The sequence below is a fragment of the Paramormyrops kingsleyae genome, chromosome 14 (assembly GCF_048594095.1).
Source record: "Paramormyrops kingsleyae isolate MSU_618 chromosome 14, PKINGS_0.4, whole genome shotgun sequence".
In the NCBI taxonomy this organism is placed as follows: Eukaryota; Metazoa; Chordata; class Actinopteri; order Osteoglossiformes; family Mormyridae; genus Paramormyrops; species Paramormyrops kingsleyae.
In genome coordinates, this window is record NC_132810.1 from 466,391 (window position 1) to 482,053 (window position 15,663).

At 42.2% G+C, this 15,663-nt stretch overlaps 1 long non-coding RNA gene across 1 annotated transcript; it reads left to right on the forward strand.

Annotated features, from left to right (window-relative positions):
- Positions 1-3,555: 3,555 nt before the first annotated feature.
- On the forward strand, positions 3,556-5,683 carry LOC140578377 (uncharacterized). The gene is made up of 3 exons (XR_011982518.1): positions 3,556-3,769; positions 5,092-5,307; positions 5,523-5,683. It is a non-coding gene; the product is annotated as an uncharacterized lncRNA (long non-coding RNA).
- Positions 5,684-15,663: the final 9,980 nt, after the last annotated feature.

Genomic DNA, 15,663 nt, shown 5'->3' on the forward strand with positions numbered 1-15,663 from the left:
AGTGTGACTCCACGGAGTGAAGTTCTGAAGCAAATGTGCCCTACTTAGAAAAAAAATGTGTAAAAATATTATCAAATGATACGCCATAGGCAAAATATGGAATGTATAATGTCAGTGAAAGTGATTATACTGTTATTCATTTCATTTCATATTTCATTATATACTTAATTGCATTTCATTTGTCCAATAAAATAAAATAGGGCAGTAAAAAGGTACAAAGATAGTTATAAAAGAATTACCTTTTTCTTGGTCTCTTAAGAATATTTAATGTATGGGTCCCAGTCCAATTTCATTTTTAGTATGGCTATTTACCATTTATTATTTAATCTGAGGTTGTTTCCGCTTTTAAGCTTTACTGTGAGACTTGAGAAATCAAGCATATCACAGTACAAATCAAGCATGTCACACTACAAACTAATGGTACAAACTTTCTTTATGAATTTGCCATTGTCTGTTATGAAGTCTATGGTTGATATTTTCCGTTATTTTCATCCACCCCACACACCTGACCCTGACCCTAACCCAGCCCAGCACCATTTCTACAAACATACAGTACTCTGCAAAAGTCTTAGGCAGTCCAAGAAAATGATGTTTAAATGATCTTCATACCGCTTTAAAACTACGATATTTTTTCTGCCAAAGTGCGTCAGCTTTACTATTTCAAAAAGAATTTGCAGTAACCATCCAATACACCATTGTGTTTGTTGACTTGAGCGCTAACACACCTCGTATGGAAAATTATTTTGATTGATTAATTGAGCTGGTGGTGAAATGGAACACATGGAATGGCTGGGGTGCCCCTAAGGAGAGATTTAGGAACTAAAGTGATGTTCATCTATTCATTAAACAAGACAACTTTTGGAAGCACAGAAGAAATTGTTAGTTTTTATCATGTTACTATGAATTTGAATACATTCTATTATTAAATTGTGTTTTTAATATAATTTATTATAAGGTAGCATAAAATCACTATCCTGATAAATATTTTTAAATATTTTCTTTGACTGCCTATGGCATTTGCACAGTACTGTTAATAACAAATGCAAAAGCATAGGAAATAGTTTGATATTGGTGGTGGGGGGGGACAACTTAATAATTTGAATACAAAGGTCTATTTATTAATAAATAATAAATCCAAATTAAGTCATGGACGGTACACGTCTCCCTCAATTCCTAAACCCCTGAAAGGATGGAGGCATGCCCAAATAGGGCTACCAACCTTGCAGTTGATTTTTTATATATTTAAAAATATTTTTTTTATAAATACTTCATAGGCTGAAACACCCAAGTGATGCTACAGTGAATCAGCCTGGACACATGTGCATCCTCCCATCCTCGGCCTCTGCAAAACTAAAATAGATAAGCACCTCCCTCTCCACCTTGAACCCTGGACTTCTTTTAATCACTGTTGACCTGGAAGCGCATTGTGTGGCGTAAGAACCGGCCCACAAATCACAGGCCGCAATGTTGTTGTGTCTGACAGGCGTGGAGTGCGTCCGCATGATTTAATGTCGAAAGCACGCCAGAAAGGAGCACGGAGAGCCGGCGGTTTGAGGCCCGCAGCCACCACAGAACCTCCGCTGATTCTTAACAAATGTTTTGTGGTTGTCGGTTTGCTTACTTATTCATGTAGGTGACATTGCGTACATGCATGGCGTGACAAAGTGGAGGTATCTGTGTTTTCTTTATTTTTCTTTCAGTTTCTTAAAAATATTATTTCATCCTTGCTGAGATCGCCTACGTGCTTTTATTGTTTAAGCATAATATGCAGATTAACTTCAGTGTGTTCAGTCATTAAGTATCAGATTTGTGATGATATTATGACAGAAGAGTACAAGATCCAAAAATTCACATCTAATAAACTCTGAACTATTAGTACTTTTCAATAAAATGGCAATGGTAAAAAAAACATTAAAAAACTTAACAAACAAATAAATAATAACATGAATTTTATTCATGAATTAACGTTGTCTTGGGTAATTGCTTGAGTCTATTAGCATAGACTAGGAATATTAGCATAAACTAAGTTTTCAACAATGCCAGGACAAGGCCCCTTTCTTAACAGGAAAGTTCCGGCAATTCAGAAATGTGACACACACACATTACATGTCACCCTCCTGCCAGATTATCAGAGTACTTTGAGCTAGTGTTTAAAATTCGTGCAATATGTCGCTAAACCCCCCACGGACTGCGGAACACATGTAAATAAAGGGTCACATGGGTGGGGGGTGATGTTAAAGTTATGTCCAAATGTCTGTTTGCTTTCGAAAAACTCAGATATAATGTTCTTCCTCTTGATTTTTGTTTCTCAGTTGCTCATCTCACGATACACTTTTTTGCCTCCCCAGGCTAATGCTGCCGATGATGCAACATTTCTATACATTCTAGAAATAGTTGATTGGTAGGGTGATTAATTTTGCTTTAAAAAAAAAAAAAAACACTGATATAATTCATGCTGTTATTAATAAAGTTTTATTGTCAGCACTAAATAATTTGTAGCAAATTTTCTCTTGTTTATTCATCATTTCATTCTTAATGATGCTCCAAAAGTTACCCATGTGGCTCCTCGAATCCACCTTCCACTTTCGGACCCTGCAGAGTTACTGGACCTATGAAGGGATGTGCTCTTGCTGTACTGCACACGCCGCCTCCGTGAACTGAAATGGCAAGTTTGACAGGAGATCTCTGACAGCCCTTCTGTCTAAAGCCCCTCTTTCCCATCTCTCCCATTTGGAGTAACATGCGACTTAACGTAACTCTGCCATGACGTAACCACCACCTTGCATTATTTCCTAGATATTCCTATAAATCACTCTGTCACTTATACACACATTTTTATTTTGGACATTGCTGATTCAAATTGGGAAGTTTTATAAATAAATACATTAATGCAGTGGTGACTTTAGAACAGGCATTTCCCCCTCACTAGTTTGACATCGCTATAACTCACTTCCTGCATCGGGGGCCAGTGAGTTATGACCCCCCCCTCCGTGTGGAAGCTGCCCGCGCTGTGTGTCCTTGTCCGGCTCGCATTACCTTCTCCACTGCTGCTTCCTCAGAATTCATTGGCATAAATGCCACACGTAGCATCCGCTATTAAAAACAGCCGTTTCTCGTTCTTGGAATCCGTTCCTGAATGGCTGAAGCATGCACCCAAGATTAAATGTAGTGCTTTAATCGTATTAAATATAGATCTGGCTTAGTGGTGTTAAGGACTCATATGCCTCTAATGTTCAGTAGCTGAGAGGCATCGGAATTTTGTTTTGTGTTGACAAAAAATCCGTAGCTTCCTTCATCTCTAAGGTGGGTAACTTTACCAAAAATCTCAGCAGTGAGGAAGCAGGGATGACGAATCTAATCTTTTATCCTCAACCGAATTTTCTGTGGTCAGTTCTCATTCCTCCCCCAGACAGAAAGATTTCTTTTTAACGTAGGGCAAAATTTAACCTTGACCCAGGGCACGGGGTGATGAGACAGCCAGGGAAATTCTTTTAAACGTTTTAAAAATAGGCACCGCTGCTTCTAGAATCTCAAAACAGTCGCAGACGGCATGTCTGCGGGCGCTCGGTGTGGGCGTTCCACGTCCGAGAGCCGCTCCTTCAGAAGGGATTTGAGGAGGATGGATGACAGACCTGACAGAGGGGTTTGCCAGGGTTTAGGACAGACGGCAAGAAGGAAAGCCTGAAGAAATCTACACCAATTGGAGCTAATTAGCAAGCCTGGCCCAGATTCGGCCCCACGGACGTTAGGAAGATAATTCTGCTGACGGGTGAGTCAGCAGTCGGGTCACGGGGGTTCAGTCTGCGCAGAGACACGGGACAATACACGTAAACGCAAGCAGCCGCTGCCACCGGGACCGCTAACTGTCCGGCAACGAACCTTTGCAGGGTTCAATGGCCCCTGTGAAGTGCTGGACCCCAAATCTGTTGGGGTATCCATGCCTCTACTGCACCCCCGTGCATGGCACAGTGACAGAAGACAGGGTCACACACACACACACGCACACATATATATATGTGCACAGATTAATCTTCATTCCCTCTACTTGTTTATTTCCATTTCACTACTAGCTTTTGCAGAAACCCCACACCATCCAGGTATGTGCTCCAGCAATCCCATGCTGCTCGGGCTGATTTAGGTTTCCTCTCTAAAATAGCTGCCGACCAGTCTATTTATACACAGCCCTTTCGAGGCGTACAGGAATAGATACACACAATGCCGTCTGTTGGTCGATCAGCTGTGACAAAGCTGAGGCCGTATTCACTTGCTTGGATCAGTGGGGCTATTCTTTTTGTTGCTGATAGGTTTCACTTAGTTAATATTAGTTAGAAACAGCTTAACGATCATCAAGCGGTTTGTTATGTAGAAGAGCATAATTAAAATTCACTTCATTCTTCTACAGTGAAAAATAGCCACAGAAACACAAAAAATTCCCATCTAGAGCTCCATGTCATTTTTAAATGCCTTTTGAAATTAAAGTTTCTAATCATGCATTATCTTTAAGACCAGCGTGGGATCCCAGCGTCCGTCGGCTCCACAGTCACGAGCGCAAGCAGCTAAGCTCTTACGTTCTTCTGGGATGCATCACTCGCATTAATCTTAAAATTCCATCAGCGGTTGTAGGTGGACTTTCCGCTGTTTCTGACCTGCTGTGTTAACACCCCCAGTGCACCTTCAATCACTCCGCTCTTTATGGGATTACAGAGCCTCCAATCGCCCCCTGCACCCCCCCATCTCCACCTCAGAAAATCACTCGCACAAACATGGAACCACGCTGAGGGTTTAAACCTGTGGGACACTGAATCACAAAAGAATTCACCTGATCGGCCATTTAGATTTGATTTGGTTCTTACAGAGATATAATGTTTATAGTTAAAAATGAGCCCCCATCCCCATAAAAGCAGTTGTTGTAGTGGGCGGGGGGAAGCTGACTGATACAAATTTTAACCAGTGACCATATTCATCTGATATGAAGGTAGACTCTATTAATCTTGTGTACCAGTGCTTTGATTCAAAATCATTATCTGCACTATATGTTTGAAATTCTATCTATCCATTCATCCATTTTCTTTACTTCCTTCTCCAATGCAGGGTGGCCGTCGGTCCAGAGTTTGTCTCGGAGGCTATGGGCACAGGACAATGAACAGCCCAGGATGGGGCGCCAACCCATCACAGGGCACCGTTTGCTTGAAAATCTATTCAAATCTTATATGAACATTAAAATATCAAATTATTTGAATATGAGTGAAATCTGCTTGGAGGATAAAATATGTCCTGAAGAAGATTATTATCAAATACATTGGTTACGTGAGTAGTGACTTCATTCCATTTATACATTTTTTATATATAAGAAATAGTTTTCAGTTTATTTAGCATGCAAAGTAATTGGTTGTAATACAATAAATTTACACATCATTTTTCCTAGTCTTCTATTCTGTTTTGTGGGACCATGCTTAAGTGAGGCCGTCCAGTCCTCCTCCTTGTGGTTAATGTACTCTGCCTTTACTCCCCCCCACCATAAGGGGTCATAGTCATCCTAAACCTTGCCATGACACCGATGGGATCATCCCAAGACCGGGCTGGCCCCCCCACGTGCCCCGTGGAGCGATCGATCACAACCCCCAGTACAGCGTGTCACTCCCATCAAAACTCCCAAAAGTCCGGAGCAGCCTAGACTGACAAATGAGGAGCCAGTCGTTGGTGGTGGGGTGGGGGGGCAACTGTAGCATGTCGGGGGGGCAGGGGGGCACTCTGCTCACCGACACCACATATTTTGTGCCGTATTCCCATGCCTTTCAGCTGCATGTTTGATTTTGTTTGTAGCCCCCCCCCCCCCCATCTCCCCTCGGCCTCTTCTCAGCACCCAGGCCACATTCTGCAAATCCAGTCCTCGTCACCTGCAGCTACCATCCAGAGCGATTAAGCACCGGCCTCCCCGATGCCTTTGGACAGCTCCGAGTACCCCCCCCACCCCCATGCCCTCCGCCGCATTTTCGCCCTGCACCGGGCTTAACTTGTTTGCTCTTTTTTCATTTGGGATATTCGTTCCCAGTTGTCACTCCCAGCAGCCGGGATTTGCTACAGTATTTGACGGCCTGTTGACCACCCTCGCCCGCTCCTGTTTGCTATGACTGAGCCTGGCGTCAGCTCCGAGAATCCCCACAGCAAGAACAATGGGCTGTGTGGTTCCTAACGCCACTGTACAGTGTTCTATCTGGCCGATGAAACCAGGATTTCAGTTTCATTGAACTTAAATGCTGCTATTTTTTGTGAGGAACACATACATTTTCATGGGTTTCTTATGTATTACATTTCAGCAGCATAGACATGCCCCATTACCTCATAGTAGATAAATGTTTGGTAGATGGGTGAATATATATATTTTATTTTTATTTTATTTTTTGGGGGGTGGTTTCTGTGTATGTGTGTGCGAGCGGGTTTACCTATCCTTATGGGGACACAATGTCCCCATAACGTGATAAATATCTGTTTTATTTCCTTTATGGGGACCGTTTTCCTGGTCCCCATAAGGGAAAACTCTATTTTATAAAAATCGGTGACTGCTATGAAAAAACTAAAAATGCAAAAACTCTTGTATTTTGTTAGGTTACTTATGGTTATGGTTAGGGCAGGGTAGGGGTTTAGGTTGTCATAGTTAGCGTTAGCATTTTTCCCATTGAAATGAATGAGCGGTCCCCATAAGGACATGTTTACCCTACATGCGCGTGCGTGCGTGCGTGCGTGCATGCGTGTGTGTGTGTGTGTGTGTGTGTGCACATTGTCTTTTCATTTTTCAGGAAATAATTCAGAATATGCATAAAGGATTGTATCGGTCAGAATTGCTTATACCCTCACAACTTTACCCGTCGACTTAGAGAATCAAATCCTCCATGGCATATTAGAGCTAGTTCACCATTGTTTTATATAACCTATATCACCTGTTATCTGTAATAATACATAATATAGCATGAAAGTCACGGCCAGAGATATCTGCTTGTTGAAGTACTTGCGCTAAACTTGGAAATATTACCCGTCATTCTTGGTTCCACGCTTCTGCTCTACTGAGGATCAACAGATATTACTGTGCTGATGTTATTTTTTTATTCCAACTTGTTGCTTCAGTGACCCTTATGCATGATTCTCAGCAAGTGAGTCTTCAGTCCACTGAACTACCAGGTATTCAAAGAAATAATCAGTACAAATTATTTATGTGAGATATTATAAATGAGACTCATTAACAAAACAAAGTGATCAACACAGTATTTAACTGATAATTATAATTCCGCAAGATTATATAAATACTTTGCCTAATAACTAGCAAATCATAAAATTAATTTAGAAAATGTCTAACCCTTATGCAATAATTCTCTGTATCTGAGACTTAATTATCTGTTTAAAACAAATGGGTGTTTCCCTGCAGGAGCACATTCAGCTAGAATTCATCACGCATCATTATCAGAAAACATCTAGATTCAGCTTTAGTTCCTGAAATACTGACTGGACAAAGGCACTGAAATGATGTCGCTCTTCCGACGGGCATCGTCAAGCCCACCTTGTCGTCTGGAGACACCTTCTCCTGTCTTCTCCCCGATGCAGCTGATCTCCGCTTCTTCTCACCCTTCCCTGCTTTTCCTTGAGCTGTAGATGGGATCTGATGGGGGGGCGGGGGGGACTGGGCCTCAGTGGACGGATATGGAGTGAGGCTGCTTCGCCGCTTGCCACGGTGCTCCCCCTTACAGCCCCCCTCCCCCAACTACTACCCCGACACCCCCCAGCCCCCATCAGACCACTTCCCCCTGCTCCTCACCTCCCCTTCCTTTGTGAACAAACACCCCCAAAGGGTGCCAGGATGCAGCGGCGCTGGTGGCTCAGGCAGTGTGGCGCCACATGGATCACAGTAATATCTTGTGAAGGGCCACTTTGCCAAGAGTATTAATTAGAGGTCAGGGTTTTGGGGAGCTGTTGTCTCTTAGCCCCTGTCCCCCTGCCAGGTCAGGGCTTGACTCCAGCAGTACCGCGTGAGCTTTCGGGGGATACCGGAGGTGGAGGACAAAACAACAGTTTTTGCCCGACGGCTCATTTGATCACCAGGACTTTCCATCTGTCCCAGCCCTGCTGACAATAGCGTGGCAGATGAAACAGGCTGCTGTGTCTGGGGCCCACGTCCGAAACAATAGGACGTGCTTCACATCCACTGTGATCAGCGCACAGAATTTTTAGGGTAATTCCAAACCAGTCCAAGTTGCCATTTTTTTCATCTGAATCTTAATTTGTTTATTTATTCACCATTTCTGGTGATACTCCAAAATCAGGCCTATGGTGTGAAACTGGTTTAGAAGCAACATATATGCATCCAACCATCCTGCCTGCAGTCTGTCTTAGGAATTACAGAGGGCATGTGACAAGGGACACCTTGGATAGGATGCCAGGTCATCATAGGGCACCAGACAGCATGTACTGTACAGTCATGCTAATGGCCAGCTTTTGTTTGAATTCTACCAGTCTTCTTTACTCTATGTTGATATGTGCGTGTGGTCATATATCTGTATCAAATGTACCCACAATGTGATAAATACCTGTAATACTGACCTTCCCCACAAGGGACTGCAATCACAAAACTGAAAATGCGAAAGTCTTGTATTTTGTTTGGTTACTTATACTTAAGGTCGGTATTGGTAGGGGTTAAAGTCGTCATGTTGGGATTAGAGTTTTGCTCATAGAAATAAATGGAGAGTCCCCACAAAGATATTTTGTGTGTGTGTGTGTGTGTGTGTGAGCGGGTTTACATATCCTTATGGGGACACAATGTCCCCATAACGTGATAAATATTAGTTTTTTTTCCCTTATGGGGACCGGTTTCCTGGTCCCCATAAGGGAAAACTCTATTTTATAAAAAATAAAATGAAATGAAAAAACTAAAAATGCAAAAACTCTTGTATTTTGTTAGGTTACTTATGGTTATGGTTAGGGCTGGGTAGGGGTTATGGTTGTCATAGTTAGCGTTAGCATTTTTCCCATTGAAATGAATGAGCGGTCCCCATAAAGATATGTTTACCCTACATGTGTGTGTGTGTGTGTCTCCCAGGCAGCTTCAGGCAGCGCGGAAAGGCCTGTCATCTCTGGGAGTCAGAATGGACAGAGCGGTATTGGTGTCTGAGAGATGATTGTGTCAGAAGTTAACAGGATTTCGCCCAGCTATGGAAACCTGAGATAGCGATCGGAAAATGTTTATGTGATATCGCATCCAGACTGACAACTGCCAATAGCGCCTGGATGCAGGTGGGACCAGTATGGATTTTTGAAAGGCTCTCCACCAGTCCTGCCTGTCATCAGATAGTGGCCAACTTTGAGTCACCCTGTGCATGTTGAAACTTTAATCTCCTGACAAAAAATACATTAATATAATCCAGGTAGACATGTAGCTAAGCAGGGGGAGAATATATTCTCTCCAAAAGTATGGATTTAAAGCGTCATGTGCCTAAAATGCAGAAAGAAAGCCGATCTTTGCTGTGTTTGCATGTGGGCACCATTTTTACAACTGCTGCAAGGAAGATAGTCAAGTGAAGTCACTTTATGGTCATTTCACACACATGAAATGAAATTGCGATTCTTCCAGGCTTAAGGTAGCTGAAACAAAGAACGGATGAACAGTAAGCACATGACAATAAATACTGGTGGTGGGGAGGGAAAATTAAAAAAAAAAAAACAAGACACTTGTATGACAACAATGACCCAGTAAGGGAAAAGAGCAGTGCAGGACAGTGCATATAGACAGTAGATTGTGCAAATAAAAACACTGTAGTGTTAATATGCAGATGGTGACTGTTTTTAAATCAGCGTTTGTGAGGCAGGTTGGGGTTCAGAAGTCCCCACAGTAATCCTTTAAAAAATAACACACATTGTCATCTAAAACACAGAATTGTTGTGAAACAATGCGGACATGGATAGCTGCTGCTTTTCCTTATTTATTGTGGTTTGTGGTTTGAACACACAAAGGGCCTGACTGAATAGGTCACTATAGATGAGTTTGCAAACAGGTGAAATCCCAAACTGGCGAAATTCAGGTTACCTTTTAACCAAAGCGTTTGAAAGTGAAGGTTCCAGTAGATTATTGAATAAATCCATTAATATATGTAGTATATAATGTACACCACTAATGAGGTACTAATGTATCACAACATGCAATGTAGAGAGTCTTGGAGCACATATATTTTATATGAATTTTGATTTGATTTGATTTGTTGGTCCAAATAAACTTGAAGGCCATGGAATTCCATATGCTGTGAGGCTCTTTAGGAATTTGTTTGTTCTCCTGTGTGATTGTTGCCTCACATCTCCAAGGGTGGGAGCTTTGACTCCTGCCCCTGTTCCATGCGTGTTTCAGTTTGCATGTTCTCTCCATGTTGCACAGATTGCATCTGGATCCTCTGGTGACAGTCCAAAGGCATGCAGTCCAGGGAAATGGCTTTTTCTGTATTGCTATACTGTGTGTTTGTGGGAACCTTGTGATGGACTGACATCCTGTCCTGGGTGTAACCCTTGTGCTGCCTGGGATAGACTCCAAGCGTGCCCCCCCCCCCACCCCCCGTGACCCTATACCCGACAAGCAGTTGGAAGATGGATGACTGAATTATTCCTCTACAGTGCAAAGACTCTGTGGTACAAATGCTTGAGGGGTTTGTAGAAGTTCTGTATTCTTAAATGGGGAGCCTTACAAAATGTCACAAGTGATAATGGCTTTAAATATCAATGCTCCGTGATAGATCACTCTGGTGCTAGATAATCCAAAGACAAATCAAGGGATTCCACGTGAGGTGTCAGTGAGATCAGTGCTCAGGTTCTCCAGTTAATGTATAGTTAGCATAATAATAACTTCAATATTATTATTCAATGTCTTTTGGAAAGAGCGGTTTTTAATGGGCGGAATTTCATTATTTCTTAGAACATTTTGACATCTCCTGCATTTTTCTCTAGCAACTCACAGGTAAATTAAAGCTGTAAAGCGAACTTCTGGCCTTTGTAAACAATGGGCTGCTCTGTCCTTAGGGTATGATCAAAATCAAGAAGCTTCAGGTGATTCCCAAAATAAGATTCAAAACAGAGTCATGGACTCCCTCCTGCTCCGATTACATCCCGCGATATAAAGACCCGTCGTTGCTGTCACTCCAGGAGTGCTCTTCATCCTGGTGCTCTCAGGAGAACAGAGATCCATCTCTGAGATTCTGTGCCAGAGGACAAGGGGAGGGATCTTCCATACCTGCCTTATATGCACATAATCCATCAACCATGAACCAATCAGAAACATTGGGGAGCAGTGCTATACAAGCACGGGCTTAACTTTGGGGAGGGGGCTGAGGTCTTCACCCATTAAGGGGGTTCCAGGGGCATATATTGGCCTCCCCCATAATTTATAGCTCTGAATCATTGCTCTATAGTACCAGAGACCCACATAAACTGTACCTTCCTACTTCAGCAGAAGCGTGTATTTTTCTGATGCTAGCACAGCATATCCTTTGAGAATAAATCAATAACGTGACGAGCATAACATAATTTAATAACAATTTTGTGTTTCCTGTGATTTTTATTGAAGATTAATGGTAGCTTTGAAGAACTACAGCGCTTTGTCATCATAGACTTCCGGCGACACGGTAATCATAAATCAGAAACAAAATAGCTATTTCTTAAGGCTACCATTTTATGAACGTCGTCCCCTCGGCCACGTCACAGTCCACGGCATTTAGCTGAGCTGCAATGGAAGCAATGCCAGACAGAACACAGCGAGCTAAAGGGCATGACCATGCAAGCGATTACTTAGTGCGGACCTCTGACTTTGTAATTCATTCCTTATGAAGTAGCTTGCAGCCAATACATAAAATCGATTAGCTGCCCCTGGAAGGGATGCAAGCGCCAGCAGCCTATGTGACAAATGCAGAAATGCCTATTCAACTGCAGGTCAAGATATTGTTTCAGAATTCACCAGGCATGTGGTTCTGTTTATACGGTTCGCCGTTTCGTATCCCCCCGTCTATTAGCTTAGCAACATCAACATGTCAGACCCGAATCTCTCCATCTTACTTTCTATAAGAATGGCGAGTGGGTTTGTTTCAGCAGTAGAATATAATGCATAACATCAGTCTTTCAATTGATACACAATTGGTGGCTTCTCTGTGATCGGCTCCAGTCATTGAGCAAAGCTTCGACAAGAGAATTTCAAAATCATGATACAGCCGTCAAACCAGTTGAAGTATTGTCATACCAACTTCGAGGTATGAGACGCAACCTGGCAAGGCAGAGCAGGACAAGAAGAATCCTTTTTGAATTTAGATTCTATCACTTTCCATCCAGAGTGACATTTAGTTTCACTCATGGGCTCTGCTTCTTTCACTGTGATGTCACCATTGGGGGCTCTGCTTCTTTCACTGTGATGTCACCATTGGGGGCTCTGCTTCTTTCACTGTGATGTCACCATTGGGGGCTCTGCTTCTTTCATTGTGATGTCACCATTGGGGGCTCTGCTTCTTTCACTGTGATGTCACCATTGGGGGCTCTGCTTCTTTCACTGTGATGTCACCATTGGCCCTTTGAGCTGTCCGAGGTGTTTTTATCAGATCTAAACGAAAGAGTTGCCCAGCGCTGAATTGCACTCATGCTGCACTGGAGGGATGAGGCAGCCCGGAGACCCGGCGGTGACACCGAGAAACATCCCCTGTATGCATATATTTACCAGCAGCGCGTTGCTCCTGTCAGTGTGCATCATGCAGCGTCCAGCCCCACCTCCCCCCCTTCAGCACAGCTACTCTTACATTGGATCCTTTGCTCCGAAAGCCACTGAAATCCACAGTAGAAGCAATTCAGGGGGACAGCAGACCCTGAAAGAAAAGTTAAGAGGTTTAGACAGATGCACCAGCCCCCCCCCACCAACCCTCCACCCCTCGGGGGGGGTCCAAAGCAGACCCTTTCCCTGCTTAGAATTAAGCTTCCAGATAAAGAAAAAACTCTGTGTTACCCTGGCATCTGCATAACCAGGGTTTTTCAACAAGCGTTTCATGGTGACTCACTTTTATTAAATACTAAAAACAGAAAACAACAAATATAAAGACGAAACAAGAAAAAAAAACAGTTTTTGATCAATTTATTTAGCAGATGCTTTTACCCAAAGCAACATGCATTTTTTTGGGAAAGACCCGAGAGCAAATGGGGGTTAAGGGGCCCAACGATGACATCACTCTGCCAACCCTGAGATTCAAACCAGCAACCTTCCGATCAGAGGTACAGCATCCTAACCCAGAGAAAGTTTTAAAAGTTGGATAAAAATTTAAATTGACCCCCTCAAAACATTCCAGGATGCCATACTGGCACATGCTGTCACAAAAAAGCATGATAATTTTGTGGCACACCCCACCCCCTCCCGTCACGTGGTCTGATGCTGTCATCTCCTCCCCCTGTGGCTTGATTGGTCCCCCTGTATGTCACTCCACACTCCTTTGCTCTGGGACAGTCTGTCATCAGCCAAATAAACACTCAGCTGAAACTGTATATTTACGGCCAAAAAACATTGTAATAGATAAAAGGGAAAGATGCATTTCATTAACCGATATTAGGTTTTCAGAATTACATCATCTACATTACAGGATGCTTTTAATGTTTTGTACGAGCATCACATGGTGTGATAAACCATAACAGATCACAGAAAATATTTAATTAGCGCGTAAAGCATTTGAAATATTTACATTTTATAATACACATTCACAGTAGAATTCTGTATAAATGCTGAAGTGAACATAAAACACAGAAGACATGAAATTAGCTCTGCCACTGTGTTGTGCATGTTATGTATTGAACTGATAACAGCCTGTAATTAAACCTCTTATTTACAACAGCCAAAATGGCTGAATGATGCATTCGGAATTCTAATGTGCCACAATATAAACAAGAAAGTGATTTAAAATCAATTACCTTCCATTCTTAATGCTTAATGCTTAGTTTAAGAGATAATGCTTGAATTTTGAAAGTTACTTTGAACAGAGTGAATACCTTCCCAGACCATTAAACCCGACTTGGTTTATCTACGGTGGTTAAAAACAACACATATTAGTGTTAATATTTCTTTACGTGTGGGTGGCATGGGGTCTCAGTCTGCATCACTATCGCTTCACATCTCCAAGGTCATGGACTGAAATTCCGTCCAAGTTCTGTGAGTGTAACATTAAATGTTTCCTCTGAGTAACTCAGGTTTCCTCCCACCAGACACCTGCTTCTGAGGTCACATTTAATTGCAGCGATCATGTCGGTCTTTCCTGCAGTGAATCAGTATCCCATCAAGGGTGCATCCTGCCTTATAGCGCACGTTTCCCATGATAGTCTCAGGTATCACAGTCATGTTTCAATTGTATGTCGAAAACGGACGATCCATTGAAACTATGCGATAACGAATATCTAATTTTCGCATAAAAGGATTTGCATGGCTTAGCATGCAAGTTTTATGTAGGTCATTGCAGTTCATAAGGTTATAAAGGTCATGTGATATGCTGCCTAATCTATGCTAATTTATTTTTAGCAATCTGCTAATTTTTTGATAAACATTTATGAATGTGGATGAAGTGGTTGTGGAGGTGGTTTAAGGGGCTTTTTTTTCTAAAATTTTATCAAATTACCTACTTCGAAACACACCTGCTATCTTCCTGTCCCAAAAACCCAACTGCCACTCTGGAGAAAACATCTATTCTGCAAACCCAACCCTCAAATCAAGCTGTAACCAAGCTTGTGTAGTCATTAAACATGAGAAAAAAACATATATTTTTTTGGAGAACTTTAGATTGTTTATTGATTTTCATTTCTGTGTTCAGGAGAAGCTCAAGTTGGTCTGTCTGACCACCTCCCTGGAGATTTCAAACTCAATGAGTGCATCATGTTTCAAACACGCCATGCAGTGCTCCGTGAATGAGGGGATATGACATGTGAGGGGGCGAAGTGGGAGAGGACCAGCCTTATCTAATTTGTGCTGTTTACTCTTCACACTTTGAAATTATATAACTGAAGCTTATAAGTTGGATCAGATGGAGAATAAAGAAGGTGTGTCAGCATACCAATGTATGGGAGATGCTGTCCGATGAAAACTGCGTGTGTCCACTTTATGACTTCTTACTGTAGCTGGAATACGCCCATTCTCCTCTGTTTACTGATAACATTTGACATCTAATTCACCAATGAAAAGATGTTTTATGAAGTCATATATTTAACTAGTCTGTATGGATTAATTTATATCACCCAGCTTAACAACTTAACATTGATAGCAATATACTGTAGCTAATGAGCATCATTGTTAATTGTGAATATAAATCGAGATTTTTTTTTTTGTATCTTGTTGATGCTGACATATTCATGACAGCAAAGTTATATCTGTGTTATTTTTCTATATGGACAAAAGTATTGGGACACATCCCTTAATCACTGGCCCATTGCCACAAGTGTATAAAGTTAAGCTCCTACCCATGCAGTCGATGGGTCGTTCTGAGGAGCTCAGTGAATTCAAGCGTGATACTGTCATAGGAAGCCACCTTTGCAATAAGTCAGTTTCCCAGTGCTCTGTTGACTCAGTTACTGCAGAGTTCCGAACTTCCTCTAGTATTAAGCCCAGCACAAATACTGCATGATGGGAGCGTC